This window comes from Poecilia reticulata, chromosome 6, assembly GCF_904066995.2.
Source record: "Poecilia reticulata chromosome 6, P_reticulata-male-v2, whole genome shotgun sequence".
Lineage (NCBI taxonomy): Eukaryota > Metazoa > Chordata > Actinopteri > Cyprinodontiformes > Poeciliidae > Poecilia > Poecilia reticulata.
Window position 1 is genome coordinate 10,300,673 of NC_088835.1, and position 20,482 is coordinate 10,321,154.

A 20,482-nucleotide genomic window follows, 5' to 3' on the forward strand; every position below is an offset into this window, starting at 1 on the left:
TTATATTAACAAGGTCAAATGAGTATCATACCCTCTGCAACATTTTCGCTTTAGAAGTTCCAGGCAGCAATGCTTTGCAGAGTGAGAGCGCCACTTTAGCGGCGTGCCTTGCGTCTCGATGCAAACCTTTTGACTTCAGCTTATACAAAGCAGAGTTTCCATAACGTATACGTCCTCTCACATATGTGCTGTGTGTTTTACGTCAGATAGAGATCTCAGAGTGTGTGAGAGCTGTTGGCGCTACGTGATGGAGAACACGTCCTTAATCGCATCATCGGTGCATCTGGCCCATTAGGACTGTTCTTTCTCATTTGGTAAACACCGGCGTTTCCACTGATCTGCTCCTCGCTGTTGTGGTCTCTGCTTAATTCACACCAAACAGCAACTGTACTACCAGATTGTGTTGAGCAAGAAAAATAATGCCAACAGCTTTATTACTAACTATTTTTTATTTGTATTTAGTTGTCACCAATGTCATGACTAATGCCCATAATTAAAGCACTTAATCAGCAATATTATATGTAGAGTCAGAAACATAAAGCAGTCCTTCGTTTTATAAAACATCACTGTTTATTGGTGCATGCTGCAGACAAATTTGCAGCTTTCATACAGCTGTAACTGTAAAGCCACTTTCTACCAGCAGGTGGCACTGCAGTAACGGCCAAACTCCAACTCTATTATGCCCTGCATGGCTTTTTTGCTGCTTTTGAGGACCGTAGGATAGTAAAAGTATCAAAGTCAGCCAAACAAAAACCGGACATGCCAACAATACCAAAAAAAAGTTCTAAGAGCTTTCTAGTTGTTGTTTGTGAGACTGGAGAGATGGCCTAATCTTCGATGCTGCAGATGGTTTTCTAGTTCAATAGATGTAACTGTCTGTTCATTAATATTTTGGAGAAGAATGAGTGATTAGCTTTTGCTGATTGGCCAACAGGCCCTCGCGAGTCATTTTTGAGAAATGTGCAGCTGCCTGTTAAACACAATCAAGGATAATGCTCAGTGATTTTTAGACTAATGAGTCTGAAGGCTGATAATTGTTTCGAAAGCAAAAAAATTCCCAGTGATTATCACCGCTTTTAGTCTTCTGCCGAGGATAAATAAACTGCAGACTGGGGAAAAATAAAATAAAATAAACAATATGTACATTTATAGAGAAAACAAACACTTCTATAAAGAGAGCCTTATCTGCTGGCAAATGTTACCTTGTGAGTTGAGGAGCGCATGGTGTAAAATCATTAACTCAGTGTTGTTCAAAGTGGAATCCACCATTTTCAGTGAATCTAAATTACATAGACCAATACAGATAAAACACCTCAAATCTGCAATATGCAAATAAACATCTACCTAAGTAAAACACGTGGAAACAGTGGGAACATGAAATTTGCTCTTTATTTTAAGATGTGGTTTTGTGTTGCATTGTTGCATTCATTTTCTGGACAATTTTGAAAGAGTACAAAATACTTGTCTTACAATTTATTTCTCATACAGACCAATTTGCAGAATTGTTTTTGAAATCCATCAAAGGTGATGTAATATCAAAAAATTGTTTTCTTAAAAATGACCTTATGTGTTAAATAGATTTGTGGTCCTTTATTGTGTTTTGTTGCCATATGAACCCACATTTGAGCTGCAGAATTTCTTCCCACTGCTTTCCTTGTGGGGGACTTTTGTGTAATTTATTGAAGTTCATGGATATTTATCACTCTTCAGCAACTTGTGCTCGACTTATTCTTTCATTCCTGCTTAGACGCATTTCTCACTCTTGGACATGGAGTGCAACTTATGCGAGCTACAAGCCGGAACACAATTTCAAAGAAAAAGCAGTCAAAATGATAGCTGCGCCCTTTGCGACATTGAGTTTAAGTTTGAATTGGCTTTGTTTTGGTTTGTTTGGGATTTTGCAATTCAGTTAACTTTACCTGACATCTGTCCTCAGTGCAAAGAGAGACTGAACAATAAATCACTTTCTGCTATTTGCTTATTCCATCTATTTTAATGTTGCTTCCCCTTTCCTGGCTTATAGCACAGATTTCCCTGCGTCCTTAAGAGACGTGGAAAATGAAAATTACTAATTAGCTTAAGAAATACCATGCATTCCTTCCTCGTGCAATTCTGTGTATGTAAAATACTAATTTAGAAGTGACTATCTGTTTTCTCTGTGTTCAGACATCATAGACTGCAGATAATTAGGCGCTCAGTACAGCTTGCATTCTTAAAACATGTCGGGCTCTTTGTCCAAGCCTTCTTCCTTAGTTGACTCTAGTCTGTCTCTCACATTTAACTGTGAGGACGTGAAAGATTCACAGGAACACAGTACAAGTCATCCCACCGAACTCAATTTGACATGTTGCGCCAGGTCGATAAATGATATAAGGTTCTGCGTTGTGTCCCCGACCTAAACGTGAATCTCAGAGGGGACAAAAAAAGAAGAAAAAAAAAGAGCAGGAAGAGGAGAGAATGCCTGTTCTGCTTTACAGTGTTCTGTTTAACATGTGGATCCATTTAGAGCAGGTGAAGCAATGTTGGAAAGTAGATCCATCTTCTGTTGCATTCCAGGGGCCACTGAAAAACATAAAAGTTAATCCAGGGTGAAACGGGTGGGTTAAATAACGCCTGTCACAAGCCATCAAACACCGCACATCGCCCCGAACACTACATACTTACTTTTGACATGTATGCAACTTGGAGAAATTCTTCAAATATGTGATTCCTCACCTTAGAACTGAAGGCAGGAACATTTGGAAACTTATATTAACCTTTCATTCTATCTACAGTGCGCTAAATCTGAGTTCCAAATAGTATTATTTTCTTTCTTACAAAAAACAAACAAACAATAAAATCCATGTCAAGCTAAAAAAAACTGTTTACATGATTTCTTTCACACACTACAAAGCCACAAAATCTTACCAAATACTTTTGGTCCTTTTTCTTTGCATTTGGATTAAGACGAAACTAACTTACAAGTAACTTTTCAGCAAGACATAGGAGATTGGTTTAAGTCAATTCCGAAAAAGTCTTGTTTTAAGTTAAATTACTTGCAGGATTTTCAATATTAAGTAATTATATTGATAATTACTCCTATATCTTGCTGAAAAGTCACTATGTTTTTTTTAATACTTGTACTAAGACATTTGCAACACAAACTGGACCAGAAATACTTGGTAAGATTTTGTGTTTTTGCAAAGCACGGAAAATTATCGCAACCCTCGTTGTCAATTTCGCTTTCACTTAAAACCTTTTTGCATCTCAGTTTCCCCTCGCAGCGTCGCGCTAGGCTTACAGGTGATCATCACAAGAAGAAAACAAGTAGACCCAATAGTAGCCACGAAAGACCAGCACTTCCTCCCGGAACCCAAAGCCGGCCTGGAATCGTGCAGGTACAATTCTCTTCTCACCTCACAATTAACCCAGCAATAAATCATTTCACAGCTGCACCATTACATGCGGTCCATTATCCTCACCAGGCCCTCACTCCGAGATAGGGGTCGATGAAAGAAGGCCTGGGGCTACAGCTGGAGTGTTTGAAGTCTGAGAGGTAATGCTTGCGGACCCTCTTGAGAGGCTGTTTGGGGTTCGGGTTGAGAGACTTGCACATTGTTTTACATTAGGCTTCTAATCCCTCTAATGAAGGCCAACTTCAGGGCTCCACTGTTGTGTAAACTCTCGTGCTTTTAATGCCCATGCGGCGGTGACGGAACCAGCTCCCTTTCTTTCATCAGCGCAGCGGCTACACACACAAACAGTTGTTAATCAAGTCAAACCGATGGTGGAAAATCGTGCCGCGTGTATGAACACACATTCTCGAAACGCAATTAGCTGGCAGTGTGCAAAAGTGAGTGTGGAAGCGTGCATGTTCAGCTGCATGTGTTTAATCTGCTCTTAGCAAACAAACCGTAGCGCGCTAAATCTGGAGACGGAATGATTTTCGTTTCAAGTGGAAAATGATTTTGTCATTCACGGCCTAATTATTGTAAATGTTAATTTCCTGCTTCCTGAGCACAGCCTTGATATGTTTGTAGGTTTAACCGCATTCTGATTCTGGGGCTACTAAATGACCCGGGTGTTTAGTTAAAGTCTGATTTTCAATCAGAGCTGTGGGGAATTGTTTGGAAAAGGTTTCCTGTATTTAAAAAGTCAGAAAAAGTTTTTATCACAGACCTAACTGTATATTCGAAATGTATGTATTCTTTTGGATGAGTTATTTTTCAAAGTAATAAGAAAATCAAAAATATTTTACATGTGCTACCTCTCGTGTAAATAGGTTAATTTCCTTGTCAAATGTTCAAGACGAATTCAAAATTGTGTCCTTTTCCAAACTATTTTTTAACAAATCTATTTGTAGAAACATCACCTCCCATGACATTTTGCAATATTTGTCATTTTACAACCAAATATTTCAGTTTCTCTCTTTTAGGATTTCATGTATCATACTAACTTAAAGAAAAAGGATAGTTTTCAGAAATAATAAAGCAATTTCTTTGAGCTCCCCTGAGTCAGCTTTTTATAGAAACACGTTTTGCTGCATTTACAGCTTTAAGTTTTTTTTTATTTTTTTTGTATCTCCATCAGCCCCATCATCTAGGAACTGAAATTTTTGCTCATTCTTCTTTGCACAATAGCTAAAGCTGAGTTAGACTAGAGTGGTAGCATTTGTGAATGTCACTTTTTTTTTGCCTCATATTCTTCTTTTGATTTAGACCTGTGCTTTGACTGTGTCATCCTAACACATGAATATGCTTTCATATAAACCATTGTAACTCTGGTGGGCTGTTCAGACTTGTTGTTCTTCTCCTGCTGCAAGGTGAACCTCCACTCTTGTCTTTTTCAGGAGTGGACGTCCCAGCTGTTGCCCAGAAACTGCGACTTGTCGGCAAATCAGGTGAGTCTCTGATGGTTCAAGCACATCCAAAACTCAAAACACACCACAGGAAAGGTCAAATGGATGATCTCACTCTGAATGAGTGCAGAGCAGGATAAGGAGCAGCAGGGTAAGGGAGGGGCTCTGAGCAGATGAGCAAATAAAGATCTTCCACGAAATCGTCTTAAAACCGATGTATTAACAAGCTAATGCCACAAGGTGGAGCTGTGGTGAAGAAAGTCAGAATGTGCAGAGGATAAGCAACCAAGAGATTTATTTCTGAAATTGTGATGGAACGGGAAAAAAAATACAAAGTGATGTTTCTTGACAAATGTTCTAAAGTAATAAATAAATAAATAAATAAAATAAAATTGCTATTTACATACTAGTATTTCTTTCATGCTTGACTTGGCCCAGACAGTGTGAACATCTCATGTTTACGTTCACCACTGAGATTTCTGCAGTCAAGATATTATATTTCCTTTCTTTCCACTCAGACAGGAAGCTTATAGCATATAGTGGAAACAAAAAGAATGGTAGACACTGGAGACTGATCTTATTCTGGCTGGATTATTCTTTATAGATGACCTCAACATTAAAGTGTGTTTTCATAACGTTCAATGTGAGAAATGCACAGGTTGTGTAATCCTTCTAAAATTGAATGAACATATAAGTATGTGTTTGGGCAAAGACAATGAAAAGGTAAACTTTTTTCAGTTTAACATATGCATCAGATTGCAATAATCTGTACTGTATTTTCACATTTTCACATAACACTGTCATGATTTGATGCCTTTGCTTGACTGGATGGATGGATGGATGGATGGATGGATGGATGGATGGATGGATGGATGGATGGATGGATGGATGGATGGATGGATGGATGGATGGATGGATGGATGGATGGATGGATGGATGGATGGATGGATGGATGGATGGATGGATGGATGGATGGATGGATGGATGGATGGATGGATGGATGGATGGATGGACGGACTTGTTTGAAATGCAGAGAGCCACTATTGCTGGTCATTTTCTTGCTGGTACTCCAAAACGCTAGTCTGGTAAAAACCATGCACTTGTTTTACGCTTTGCTTTATGCTGAGGGTCTCGACTCTTGGTTATTGAGAAACAATTGCTTGCTGTAGGTGTGGACTCTGTCGAAGTTTGAAATGTTACCCAGTGGCTGAAGTTTAGCCCCTGGGTAACTTCAGCCAGAGTCCACACCTTCAGCCACTTGGCACTGGGTCAAATCTGGACCAAGATTTGATTAGGATTCATAGAAAATTGCTTGCAACAGTCATCCTTCTCTGTGAAGAGAGAAACCGAGATGAAGAACATTCAGTGTTTGGAAGCGTGGCCAACATGGACTGAGCTGCTTCATTCACTTTCTCTGCTGCAATTGCTAAAACTACTAGTACACTTCACTTCTAAAGTAGTGCAGAAAATCAGCATTATTGCTCACAACTTCTCCTTCTGTTCACTGACTGGCCCAGTTAAAAGTCTAGCAGAAAACTCCACATCAACGGGAGAAATCCCAGACGGAGTAGTGAAGGGTGATGGAGCAGAATTGCATAGGAAGGCAATGGCCAGGCTAATCAAAACAAAGCCGTGGCTCTGTAGACTTTCAGACGTGTACCTGGGCAAAAATACGGTGGGGGAAACCGAAGAGACCGGCACATAAATAAATTCCTGACGTGTTGTGAGAAGTTGTCGGGTAATCCTCTAATAATAATGGTGTTAAGTAACACATCCTGTTAGTTCTGTGATATACTGATTCATGTGGTTTTCTGCCTCTGCATCTGAGTTTATGTAATGACGACGAGGCTGAAGATGTCATGCTTTCTTAAAATAAAGGAATGCACTTTCCTTTTATCTAAACAGTGCAGGTATAATTTGGCTTGTTTCTTAAAAAAAAAAAGAAAAAAGCAACAGTATCTTAATGATATGTATTCAACACAATGACTTCTCCCTTGCATAACCGAGCAACATGGTACATTAAAATGACTGATGAGCTTAATAATTACCATCCGCTCTTTTCTCATGCAATCCGTGTCTGTGTAACAAAGCAGTGAGGTGAGATTAGGTGATTCCTCTCCTCTCTCGCTGGCCCGTCTCTGTGCTCAGACATCACAGACAGGCAGAGAATGAAAAGTCCACTTCAGCCCGTGTTCTCAAAGCATGTCAAACTCATTGTCAAGGCCTCCTTCCACAGCGAACTCCAGACTGTCATTCTCATTTAGCTGTAAGCACTTGAAAGAGTTGCGGGACACATGATACAGTCATGCTATTGAACTGAATTTGACATGTTGTGCCAGATCAATAAATGATCTCAGGTTCTGCACTGTGGCCTTCGACTTGGCCCGGACCAGAATGTGGCACCCCGAGTCTGGGGCGGTTAGAGGAAGGCGGGGACGTGGGGGCGAGGGGGAGGCCTGTCAGTCGTGCCGGCCTCGGCCTGCTTTTGCCTTTGCCGTGCATGCTCTTCCAATTACAGACAAAGGAGAGGCAGTCCCGTCCAACATGTGGTTCCATTTAGAGCAGGTGAAACAATGTAGGAAAGTAGATCCGTCTTCCGTCGCATTCCAGGGGCCAGTGAGAAGCAGCTCTAAATCACAGCAGAGTTAATCCTGAGGAGAACTGGTAGGGTAAAAGGTGGCCGAGGGTCCTGGAGGCTTCCTCAGCAGGGGCCTTCAACCCCCCCTGGTCAAACTATACAGCATTTCAAAGGATTATGGCAAGCTGATAGGAGTATCACCTTCCCCTTTACCTTTTGCTATACTTTAGACTTCTACTTCCAACGCCATCACTCTTTTCCTACATTTAAGACCTTTAGTATTGCTTTGGATGTTGTTTTCAAGCAGGGAGAGACTTTGACCTACATTGAACCGTCCTAACCGCTCAGTTACATGGCTTGCCTGGAAGACGAACTGTTTTTTTTCGGGGAGGGGGATCATTTATAGCATAACCCTGAATTGTTAGTAGTCAAATATGACCAGATCCCATTTTCTAGGGGTTCCCCGTGCATTCCCCCGTGTCCTGGCACTTAATTTGGGTAATTGTTAAAATATTCCACTGGAAAATTATACACTCTCTCAAGAAACTGATACATCCTCCAGTTCCATGATTTAATATGCCTGTATGCTGTTATCAGTTCTGCAGCAGCATATTTTTTCTTTAAGGAAAAAGACATATAATGCCAAATGTACCCAGTAAAATCCAGAACTACTTTGATGTATTTATCATGTATATAGATTTTGGATAATGTATTTCCAATATAGTAACAACAAACTATCCTGCATGGTTTATACACATTTAACATACTAAATGCATTTACACTAGAGCAATGCCTTAAGATACATCACATTAAACATTTCAGTATAAACCCAGCATTTTGGGTTCAGCAGATGTCTGTATTTGGTCATGAACAGGTAATCGAGATTATATGATTGAAACTAAAAAATAAAATAAAAAACTCTCATGGTCAGGATGACTGGAAATGCAAAAGCCTTTAAGTCCAGATGGTACCTTGGATGCAGTGTGGTGTATGAGAGAAGGCTGCTCTCTACAGTATGCACGAGAAGGTCAGCAGCTGATTTTATCAGAGCCTTTCCTTCATTTGGCCTTCACGTGAGCACTCTGTTGGGGTTTGGCAGGTTTGTCTCTTTTCAGCATGTGGTTATATTGGGTTCATGTAGCCACTTTACTGGAAAGAATGTAGGTTAATATAGCAAGTGGGATCTGGACATCGTGCTCTCGTTTGGCATTTACAGACCATAGGAGAGGGAGCATAGCGTGTGCTTTGAGCTGTAAATCAGAGGATGTTTGGCGTCACACTATTTTACCAGAGGGGGGAGTTTAGACCTCGTGTTGGGCCACGGACCAGCAGCACCCAGTAAAGCTCAGACGTGCAGAATGAGGGAGGAAAGATGAAAGTAAAGGAGGCATATTTTTACACTGGATAGAAGCCCAGAAAGTTTCAACTAGACACTGAGTTAACAAGGACGTTTTTTGGGGATGACTTCACAGCTAAAAGTTTCAAAGGGATACCTTTTGCTATTTGCTTCCGCCAGTGCCAACATTATGGGAAATAGTAAAAGGTATAGAACTGACCATGGAGTCACAGACGAAATACTTTGGCAGCAGAGAAGTGACTCAAATCAACATTGAGGTTTCATAGGCTGGTCAAGGATTTTGTGCGTTAAAAGCAAATATTAAAGCTGGCATTTATTTCTGTTTCCAATTTCATTGGAAGCTAATAGTATGAATGTTTTTTTTTACTTCTTACCCACAAAGCCAACATATTAGTTTAATGGAAGTAAAATATTCACAATTTTAAAATAGGAAGCACTTAACAGTTTCTGCTCTGAAATGTGTTTTCATAAGGCAACAGATTGCTGTGCGGGTTGATTGCTGATTGCAGCTAATATCAGGAAACCAAAGATTTCAGTCTATTAGCTTTGACCCTCTTGATTGTTATGCCATCATTCATTCAGCTCCCTAAAGTTTATTCCTGTCAGGCATTACTCTTCTTATTCAACTTGATTTTGGTTAGACAAAAACTGTCATATTCTGTTCAGCAAGTCACTACAAGTCACTTAGTCCTTAACTATGGTGCACTTATTGGTTTTCTACCTAGTTCTTAATGGGTATCTACTGGGTACCTTTTGGTCACCAAATGAGTAACTATTGTGTACATACTTGGAAGTTATTTGCTTCATATTCATAAACTTCTGAGGTAACTTTGGGGTTCTAACCAGGTACTTATAGAATACCTCTAGAGGTACATACCAGATACCGATTTTTACAAACAGGGTACCTAAATGACTACTTAGCCCTAATCCCATCCACTGGGTATCTATAAGGTAACTGCTGTGTACATCATTATTTTTGATTATTTTTTGCAACCTTAACCCTAATCCTATCTTTTTGATGTGTTGTTTCCACTACATACTTATGCAAACTTGGCTTTGTGATTTTTCTTTGCTGTGATTTTATTGATCACATGTTATTGATGCAATTTGTGTTTGTAGTTTTTTGTAGAACCCAAATGTTGATTTAAAAATATGGATAAATTCATTTTTTTGTTTTGTTGAAATATTTTTATTAACAAAACAAGAGTGAGAAAAGTAAAGAATAAAGAAGTCCTCCCTGAACATACAAACATTACAGACAGACAAAAACAGATGAAAGGAAAAGAACATTTTGTTCCACATTAGGGCAATGATTCTTCTTCTTCCATTTAACAGTCCAAAGTCTAATTATGAAGGGAGTGAAGTTCTTTGGAGATAAATCCACCTTAGTTCTTACTAAACTTTCATCTATAAAGGGCAAAATGGGTAATGAGAAAAAAACCTAACTGGTAGCCAGACTGATAGAGATTTTTTGGTATTATCATTTTGTTGTTACTTTAGTTCATATTCAGGTTAAAGTGTTAACTGACCTGGAAGTCACAGCTGCCTGTTATCTTCATGTGAAACAGTTTGACCGAGATTTGAACCGGGCTCAGATCAGGGGCCAGATGTTAAATTGTTTTACGACCTTTGCTTTGTTTAGGTAAAATGTTTTACGACCTTTGCTGTTTTTCCTCTGCTGTCTATCTTGCCTATCCTCCCTCTTTGAAGTTTGAGAATAAAAGACAAGCTGTATCCAAAGAGAAGCAGAACGCTCTGTGAACAGCTCTGAGAAGCAGTTGACAGAGTCTTCTCCTTTTGCTTGCAGAAGTTTAGTCATAAATTCATATACGTTGTCTGTGGTTCTTTTATGTAGGTTCTAGGAAAATACCTATCATTTTGGTGCCGAAACCCGGGATCTCTCATACCGACCGCTGTCAGGCAGAGGAAGACGCGCTGAATCCATGCATGGCCAGAGTCAATTGGACCTGGAAAGAAAGACCCAGGAAGTAGAATTCTTCGCTGGGCCAGCGACACATGTCCGACTTTGTCTGCCAACGGCGGAATGACGAGATCCGACTGGACAACCCGAAAACTACAGAAACGTAGGTGAATTTTAAAATGGCTATTTTAGTGGTTTGAGTTCCCTTGTATGATGTCGCTCTGCTAAAACTCTGTGGTTTGAGAATCCTTGTATGATGTCGCTCTGCTAAAACTCAGTGGTTTGAGAATCCTTGTATGATGTCGCTCTGCTAAAACTCTGAGGTCTGAGAATCCTTGTATGATGTCGCTCTGCTAAAACTCTGAGGTCTGAGAATCCTTGTATGATGTCGCTCTGCTAAAACTCTGTTCGAGGAGACCCCATAAGGGTAAGTCCTCAGGCGGATAGGAAGCTTGTCATTGCTGTGTGGTTTTGATTTTTTGATGGGTAAAATATCACTGGTGCTGAGTTATCTGACAAGGCAAAAACAGATAATGTTGCGCTAAATCGTAGTCATTACTGTGCTTATATTGCTGGTTTGCTACTGCTGCTTTGTGTGTGTGAGAGTGATTGGAGGTTTAAATACCGCTCTGTATTTTACCTCATATAAAACAGTGGAATTAAACAGCAAACCTCTTGTGGATGCAATAGGCAAGATTCTCCCACTCGAAAGAGTCGAAGCGGGGAATACCACAACAAGGTATTTTAATTGCTGACCCACTGAAAAGATCTCCAGTTCATAGGACTCCCTAGGAGTCAACGAACCTGGACCAAATTTAAATAATTTCAAATAAATAATATTTTTAAGCTGAAATTGCAAGTGTTTTAAATATGGGAAATAAACATTCTTGTAATTCATCACTCGGTAAGGGCGCCGATGGGGATGAAAAGTACATGCTGTCCAGGTTTCCTGGTAGCACTGTACACATGAAAAAATGGAGAAAGAAATATAAAATAGATGGAAAGCTAAAAATCGATCAATGGCAAACAATTGTGGGAATTTTGGAGAGTAGTGTAGAAAGAAAAATGGGAATAAAAAAAAAAAAAAAAAGGAGAATGAGCTGAGGTGTGCTAAATTATGGTTAAATGAATCTAAAAACTTAATTATAGAGAAGGAAGAAAATAAAGTAATTCCAAGCACACGGAATGCTGCAGCGGTGCAGGGAGAGCAAGCTCCTGCAGCCACCTCTCCCCTGGCTGCTTCAGCAGCTCCGTCTGCCCCAGTATCAGCCGCTGCTGTTCCAGCAACACGACTGTATCCCTCACTAGAGGAAGGGACACAAAACTTATATATCTTTAGACCCTGTACCTTAGAAGAGGTCAGGAAGGCTGTGAAAGGATCAGATGTTTTTCACCTGGATAAATTTGGAGGTTTATATACCTCTGCCTTTTCCAACGACCGGACAAAAGGCCGTGGAAGAGACAGAGGCAGAGGAGGTCACGATAGGCGAGGACCCCAAAATAACACCCCACAAAATCTACGGTATTCAAAAGGCTGCTGGATTTGTGGCAATATTGGTCACTGGGCAAGAAACTGCCCTTCAAAGAATGTTGCACGGGGCGACAAGAGGGGTGGTGGAGTGAGGAGACCACAAATAGGAGAAATCCTCAGCATAATCAGACTCTACCACACCCCAAAAACACAAACCCCCAGTCCAAATTAATGAAATGCTAGAGACATGTGCATGCAGTTTGGGACACGTTAGGTAAAACCATAAAAGAAATTGAATTCCTGCAAGAAATCAGTGTATGCAAAATAATTTTTAATGTTACTACAAAATTTGGTTTAAACCTCACAAGTGAGAAATAATTAGTTTTAAGAAATACTGATGTTTGTTTTGTTTTTCTTTTTGAGCTTCCTACACCTTTAAAGAAAAACCAGTAAAGAGAGGTCTCACTGAAATAACAACATGGGAACAACTTCTTTGTATGCTAAAAGTGGATTCATGTCTTTCCTGAAGGAGGAGAAGCTGAAAAATAAAACTAAATAATAAAATTGTCCTCAGAGAACAATGTTTAATGTATTGTGTCGGAATAATATTATAACACCAACTTGGTGAAATGATTCTTAGCTGTCTATCTGGAGGGGTCAGCGGTCAGAGTAAGGTACCGACCTGGACATTGTCCAGCCTCGTAACTCTTAGGCCTTGAGAGGAGGGCTGCCCGCTGACTTCACAGTCTGCAGCACTGAGATCAACAAATTTAGAGAAATCCATTGTTCTCTGGTGAGACGTGTCTTAGATGAAGTTAACTTAAACTTACATTCTACATTTTACAAGTTAATGGTGAACATGATGAAAGAGACTACAGCTTTTAACATGTTTCATGTTTATATGTGTTTGAATAAGGAAATGGTTTATGACTTCTTAAAAAGTTGGATAATAAGTGGCTAAAAGCTATACGATGAAAAGTAAAGAAAGTTATAATTGACTCTTATTTGCTTCTTTCCTTTTCCTCTGTCTGAGCCTCGCTGCGCTGCGTCTGACCTCTGACCTCAGCTCAGATCTGTCCTGCCAATCAGATGACTCCCTCCTTTATCACCAGCCAGTTGATAAAGAAGCGAAAAAGGACAGGACGATTTCTACCAACTGGACACTGAAGGCAATAAAGTGTCCACTGGTCCTAATTCCTTGACATCTGGGAACTGCCATGCAGCAAAACTACTGTATGGAGTCCTGCTAGACGTTTGGAAAAAGAAAGCAAACTGAACTGTTTGCCGCTTGTTTCATTGGTGGACTAAGGGACGGTCTGGACAACTTATAAATAATCCAACACCAGAGCCAGTTGGACTGACAGGGAGCTGGAGAAGAGACAGAGGGAGGACCAGCTGCAGCGACGCCAGCAGCAGGAGGGGGAAGCGAGAAGCAAGACAGAAAGGAGAAATGCAGATAAGTTATACACACACACTGCTGTGACACACACTGCTACTGTAATGAGGACTTGTTTGCTTACTTACTAGCAGGAAGGAATTATCTATTTAGAAAAGAACATTTTGAAGGTTTTAAGGTACAATGTTAAATAAAAATCTTTCATTTTGTACCCATTAACTCAGTCCTTAACAGAAGGACCAGTGATCCTTTTAGGGCCCACGAGCCATAGATTGGGAAACTGTGAAGGAAAAACTGTAATGGTTAAAAGTTAAGAAAAAAAAAACTGAGTGTGATACGGCTAAATTACACCAACTAAAATTCTTAGATTCAAAACTAATAATGATTTGCAAATGTTTTATTTTCTTTGAAATAAATATACAAGTTTGGAACTAAATTAAACATATCTAAGTGTTGAACTTAATTGATATTGCAGTGTTGAAATACTATGAAGTATTTCTTTGCATTTAACTGAAACGCTTAACTTAGAGTTTAATTATATAAAGAATCTATAAATTGATTGGGATTGTGTTTGTGTGTTTTATATTGGGATGAATGACAATTATTTTGAGACGAGAGAAATTTTTCTGCTAAATTGAGTAACGGATAAAATTATTGACCATTTAATTTTTTATAAAAATCTTACATTGTTACCTTGTCTGAAATGCGAGGTTAAGTGAAAGTCTGAGACTTTAAGCAACCTTGTAAACGGCTACTAAAAACTGATGATTGTGATTAAAAGCAACATTTTCTAGACTTCAGTCTAGAACATTTTAATCCAAATTTGATTGATAGTCAATAAATTCAAAAAGAAATGGAAAATTAGAGGATTTGAGGTTTTGGTTTAATTTCAGGATGGTCATTTTTATTTAGAAAGAGTTATGCTTTGATGAATTTGATAACATCTACAGGGAAACCAGTCACCCATGCATCCTTGCTTAAGAATCTTTTGCAGGCCATACATTTACCAGCTGAACTAGCAGTTTGTAAGTGTGCAGCGCACACCACGGAACAGGATGAGGTTTCAAATGGCAATAGATTAGCTGATAAAGTAGCAAAGGAAGCTGCAACTGGGAAGCATGGGGGAGACAATTTCTCAATACAGATAGAAGATCCTCAAGTAATAGACAAAGCTGTGTTAAAAGACATGCAAGATAATGCTCCAAACGCAGAAAAACAAATGTGGATAACTAAAGGGGCGACACTGAATGATGATAACATTTTTTCAGTAAATAGAAGTCGGTCCTTCCAAAATCTCTATTTAGAGCGGCAGCAATTTTGACACATGGACATTGTCATGTGTCAACAGGGGGGATGGTCTCTATGCTACAACAGCATTTTACCACATTACCACATATGGATTAAATTCTTACTTAAAAAAATTTTTTGTACTGCATGTCCAGTTTGTGTCAGAAACAATCCTCAAGGAAACATTAGACCAAGAAGAGGAAGTTTCCCAAAACCCTCATCCATTTCAAACAACGCATATGGACTTTATTGAACTCACACAAAGTGGACCACATAAATATTGTTTGGTGATGATTGATGCTTTTTCTAAAAGAGTTGAAGTAGTTCCAGCAAAGCCTGCTTTTGACAAAATTTATGGGAGAGCTTACATATTGCCTCTGTTTGCTCCAGACTTACAGAAAGCTGATGAAGAACAAACATTGGTAGATTATATGATCAGGATCCTGAAACAGAAAGAGGTGTTAAATGCAAATTTACTGCCGTCTGACTGTTCTCCTCTACAGGAAATAAATAAAACCACCCCCATCCAGCCAGGAAACTGGGTCTACATAAAGGTCACCAACAGTCGTAAAGACCCAGCTGGATACATCTCAGTCCCTGCAAGCTGCAGAGAGTGTTTGAACCCCTAAGTAGGCGGAGGGAGGAAGGCCGGACTTCAAAGGGGGGCTATTTTTTAGGGTAGCTCGTCTCAAACCCGGTGAAGAAACGCTTAAGATTCCCCCGTCTTTAGGTTGGGGGTTCTGACATCTCTGTGCACCGAGCAGCAATGGGGACTCCATATGCCAGATGGATCTTCTACTGCGCCGTGACTGCAGCATCAACCTGTGGTGGAAACTAATGTATAGAACCGCGTACGAGGGACATGCTGTGAACTGCTATGTGTGTGCGCAGCTGCCAATCGCCACACACAACTCAGGTCTGCGTGTAGGACACATCACGGATGACAAACAGATGTGTCTCTATGGCCTGAGCACACAACCACGACTAAGCGTCCCCATGCCAAAGGGATGCAAATGGTGTAAAAATGACTATTCTGTTCTACTTCAGATAGGAGATGCCGTGAAGGAACTTTTTGGATCTATGAACTGTTCCTTTAATGCTGACGTATTTCCATTTCCACTAACCGCATGGAAAATACCAGAGACCATTTCTTTAGCAGGAGCTAAACCCGGGTCTCTGAGGAGCTGCGTGTTCAACAACGGACACGTTTCTCTTGGAATGTTACCTTGGAACTTGTGTAACAGAGTTTACACCCACTGCGAAACGACACCGGATTACATCAACTGCATCGCCTGTAGGGGTCAAAGGATGACTCCACACTGCAAAGTCTGGAAGGACAACCTAGACTGTGACAACTTGCTTCAGGAGAGGAGTTTCAACATCACGCATAAGACAAAGAGGAAACAGGAGACAACGCTGTGCAGTGCCATAGTGCCAGGAGACTATGGTTCACGGGTGATGGCAGACTGGTACTTCTTGTGAGGAAATGGAGCTTAGCTGCCCGCTCCAAGCATGCAGTTATGCCAGAGGCCTCACTACGGACACTGGAGTTCCATGGGAAATTCAAGATCTGGACCGGAGGTGAAAAGTTCATGCAGAGCATGTTCCCAGGAGTTGGATTAGGAGAAGTTCAGGACCACGTTGAAATCAACAGATATGGATTACTGCAACTCATCAACAGCGCACACCGGCTGGCAGACGGCTCCATGAGAGGGCTGACTGAACTGAGAAACATGGTTTTGCAAAATCGTGTTGTGCTGGACCTGCTCACAGCCTCTCAGGGAGGTGTTTGTAAAATCATTGGCCCAGCGTGTTCCTGACGAAACAGGAACTGGTGGAACTATTTCTGATGCTCTACATGGCCTGGAGGAACTTAAACATTGTGTAGACGGTGCTACGAAAGGATCACATCCTTTTGACTTTCTGTCTTGGTTCACGTCTGGGCCGTGGTGGACTTTACTGTTGAAGATTGTTACACCAATTCTGACTGTGTTGATTCTTTTTTGCCTGTTTACAACTTGCATCATGTCATGCCTTCGTAGCATGATGCTAAAGACATTTAACACAGCCATGATCAACTATCAGATGGTCAGGGTAATCTCTGACACCGATGAAGATTACATGTCTCTTCAGAGAGATGAAGATGAAAAAAAAAAATGTATGACGATGTCCTGTAACTAATAAACAGATGGAATCAAATGTTTTATGACGCCTACACCGAAAATGTGAAAACAAGTGGTGCTAGTGATGAGACACCTGCATTTGGTTTATTTTGCTGTTTCTTTCTTTTGTTTTTGTTCATTTCATTTATTCATTATATTAATTTAGTCATTGTGTAACTTTTATGTTTAGACTAGGGAACAAAAAAAAAAAAAAAAAAAAAAAAAAAAAAAAAAAAAAAAAAACATTCTTGCATTTATTGGTTCTATTTTATTTCTTTTCTTTTCTATGCTTGGCTTTTGAATAAGGTTTACACACATGGTGAAATGATAAAAAGGGGGGAATGATAGAGATTTTTTGGTATTATCATTTTGTTGTTACTTTAGTTCATATTCAGGTTAAAGTGTTAACTGACCTGGAAGTCACAGCTGCCTGTTATCTTCATGTGAAACAGTTTGACCGAGATTTGAACCGGGCTCAGATCAGGGGCCAGATGTTAAATTGTTTTACGACCTTTGCTTTGTTTAGGTAAAATGTTTTACGACCTTTGCTGTTTTTCCTCTGCTGTCTATCTTGCCTATCCTCCCTCTTTGAAGTTTGAGAATAAAAGACAAGCTGTATCCAAAGAGAAGCAGAACGCTCTGTGAACAGCTCTGAGAAGCAGTTGACAGAGTCTTCTCCTTTTGCTTGCAGAAGTTTAGTCATAAATTCATATACGTTGTCTGTGGTTCTTTTATGTAGGTTCTAGGAAAATACCTATCACAGACCAACACATGCAAGGATTTGAAAAGCACAACAGAAACCATTGAAGGGTAAACAGAGGGAGGAAATGATTTCTGACACAAGGCAGGTGTGATTTTGAATCCAGGACATGGCGGGCATGGAAGTAAAAGGCAAAACAAATTGAGGCAAACCAGAGAGCAGACCAAGGAAATGGAATACAGGTGCAACAAACCAAACTAATGGGATCCAAACCACCGCACAAAATCGTGGAAAAAGAACAAAAATACCAAAGAAACTGGTCTTCTCTCACGACTGCCTCTTAATTTAATTAGATTTGCCTTAGAAGGAATAAATAGCAATAGACCATATATGACCAAGACCATTTATTTACTAACTCTGGACAGAAGGCATGGAAAATGTCATATACTAATTAAAAACGGTGAAACGTTACCTGAAAGGGGCAAAAATTAAAAAGTTACTCAAAAACAAAACCAACTTCAGTCACCAAAACTTAAATATCTTCTTATCTCTCTGGATTTATAAGCAGAACGAACAACTGTAAACTAAATACCTGATGTGTATTAGAACATTCCTCCATGCATAAACGTACAGGCTGATGATGGAGAACCGCTGTGCAGCTAGCCAGCACAGGAAGAAAACAATAAACCCCTGCTAGTTGGAAAAAATGGGTCTATATACATGATTTCCTGGAGTCCGAGTGCTTTCTCCCTTGTCTTACTTGTCCTTGGGAAAAAAAAGGGTCAGAAGGAGACATAGGTCCCATTAACCTGATAATTAACTGCACATAATGTCGGATGGCAGGCGAACCTGTAATCACACCTGGAGCAAACAGCCTGTGGGGACAACTTCCTTCTCCCCCAACAATTAACCTACCAATAAATCCTTCCACAGCTGCTCCATTACATGAGGTTCTTCTCCCTCTACAGACCCCATCTTTATGACGGGGTAGACGGGAGAGAAGATGCGTTTGGGTTATATGTGGGGTGCTTGAACTCAGGTGTTGCACTGTGTGTAGGAAGAAAAGGACCTTTGGAAAAAAGCTGCTTGGGGTTTGTGATCCGCATTGTTTCACCTTCGGCTTTTAATCCGTATAATGAAGGCCAGATTTAGGGCTCCACTGCTGTAAACCCCTTTGCCTGTAGTCGCCATGCTGCAGACTGGAGCAGCTCAGTTTCTTTCATCACTTGTACACATAAACAGTTAATCAAGTCAGAATGATGCTGGAAAATAGTGTTGTGGGTATGAGCACACAGATCCATGGATCCAGTTAGCTCACAGTGTATAAAAGTGGATTTGGAAGGGGGCACGTTCAGCTGCTTGCGTTAAATTTGCTCCTTGTTAGCAGACGTAAATCTGGCAACAAAGTGACGACGCTTTTTCTTTTCCAAGAGTGGAAAATGATTATGTTGTTCACAGCTTAATTATTGTAAATGATAACTTCCCGCTTCCTGAGCACAGCCATGATGTGTGCGCGTGTTCGTTTAACCACTCGCTGATTTTTAAGATGTGATGATAGGCTACTGCGCAACCCTGCTGTTTAGTTAAAGGATGAGTTTTAATCAGAATGTTTGCGAGTCGTTCATTAAATGCTTCCTGCATTCGTAAGATCAGAAATGTCGGGGATCTAAATATATCTTTATTAGGCATTCAGACAGAGAATTGCTTCTCTATATCCTGTCTTTCCTGAAACTAATAAACATTTTCAACCAGAAGCTTCTCCAAAATCTATAAAAAGCACAGAAAAATCTGGTCAGGCAGGTGAGGAGTGCTGACAGACACTGATTGAGCTACGGTTGACAGAGACACTGATTGTGTGATTTTGTGACGAAAATCAAACTTTTTCTTTGGAAATCTTGCAAAGTGTTGGCCTGTAAAACAGTTGCCTTGTAGGCGAGAATGAAATATTCTAAAACCTTATGGAAACAAATATTATAAAACCACATCTTAACTTGGAGCACAAACGGTACGTTTAACACAAAAACAACATTGAACATTACCAAAAGAACACCACCACAGCGAAGCATGGTGGCGGCAGCATTATTCTCTGGTCAATCAATCAATCAATCAATCAAATTTTATTTGTATAGCACATTTCAGCAGCAAGGCATTTCAAAGTGCTTTACATAATTAAAATAAAAACAGAAACAATCAGTGAGAAAGAGAGAGATAAAAAAAAACAAAAAAAACAAATAAAACGTGGTCAAACGTGGCTTCTTGTCAAGAGAGATGAACATAATGAAAACTTCTTAATAACAGGAATTTTTCTTTAACCCACATTATTCAGATTTTCACAAGAGAGTTGAAGATGAGGAGGGATTTCACGTTTTTTCCTCATCGCAGTCAGTCCAAGCAGAATCACCCAAAACCTGACTCGATGACAGGAAAATTCAAGTCTTAAATTTGCCTAATCTAAACTTAGTTCACACCTTACTCCTAAACCTAACCAACAACCCAAAAACACCACTTCTTCCTCATCGGTTCTCACAACGCAGTATTTATTGGGAAAATGGTCCTTACAATGTATCAAACAGAAGGCCACACACATTCACACACGTACACACCACGCACACACACACACACACACACACACACACACACACACACACACACACACACACACACACACACACACACACACACACACACACACACACGCACACACACACAATAAGCCTTTCTCTATAATTTTCTTTCTAAATATGCTATTCCAGGAGCTATAATAATCACTCTG

At 40.0% G+C, this 20,482-nt stretch overlaps 1 long non-coding RNA gene across 1 annotated transcript in view; it reads left to right on the forward strand.

Annotated features, from left to right (window-relative positions):
• Positions 1-59: 59 nt before the first annotated feature.
• LOC103478766 (uncharacterized) overlaps positions 60-20,482 on the forward strand; it is a 40,100-nt gene continuing 19,677 nt past the window's right edge. The window contains exons 1-2 of the long non-coding RNA XR_014087833.1: positions 60-3,535; positions 4,829-4,879. This is a non-coding gene — a long non-coding RNA (uncharacterized LOC103478766). The remainder of the gene's footprint in view (positions 3,536-4,828; positions 4,880-20,482) is intronic.